Genomic DNA, 860 nt, shown 5'->3' with positions numbered 1-860 from the left:
GAGGGCTCCTCACGTGCCAACTACTGCACACTAAGCACTTTAAATGTATTAACTAATTTCCTCCCCTCCCCACAAAAACTTAAGAAGTCGGTGCCATTATATATCACCTATTTTACCAAACGGGGAAACTAAAGCACAGAGAGGTTAAGTAACTTGCCCAAGGTCACGGAGCTGCTGACAACTTCTTTATTGCCTCCAGGCTGAACATAAACTCCAAGAAAGTCCCATGAGGCTCTTTAGATCTTTTTTGCCCCTGTTGTTTGCAGGAACCCATCTCCCACCACTCTCCCCCACCCACATTGCAAGTGGCAGCCGCCTGAGCTATTTTTAGATCCCAGAAGCCACCAAGCTCCCTCCGCACTCCCCGCCCTTGTGCATGCAGTTCCCTCTGCCTGGTCCCGGCTCTGTGAGGTCTCCCCGTTAGCCCTCGCTTTCTTTCTGCCTCCTGGGAACCGTGTCCGCCACCTCTCCACTTTGATCAATTAATTCCTTGCGATTGTCTGTTGGCCTGTCAGCCTACCCCCACCCGACCGAGAACGCCTTGACGGTAGTGAAATGATCTTGCCAATAGACTCCAGAGCAGGCTCCGCCACGATGTCAGCGCCAGGAAATGTTGGTGAACGAATGAATGAAGGCTTTCTGCTGGGAGTCAGGCCCACTCTCCACAAACAGACCTGAGGAGAGGGGCCCAGGCCCGGCCCTCAGCGCTTCGGTAGCGGGAGAGCTGCGTCCAGAGAAGGCTGGGAGGTTGCTCCCAGGCCGGCTGGTGTGCGCTGTGGGGGAGACCCTGGAGCCTTCAACGTAGCCAGGCAGGCAAGTGGGGGCAGGGCGTGGGCGCGGACACACCCCCCGCAGTGCCC

The sequence above is a fragment of the Colobus angolensis genome, unplaced genomic scaffold (genome assembly GCF_000951035.1).
Source record: "Colobus angolensis palliatus isolate OR3802 unplaced genomic scaffold, Cang.pa_1.0 Scaffold99, whole genome shotgun sequence".
NCBI lineage: Eukaryota > Metazoa > Chordata > Mammalia > Primates > Cercopithecidae > Colobus > Colobus angolensis.
The sequence above is the reverse complement of the archived record's forward strand: the minus strand, read 5'-3'. Positions refer to the sequence as shown.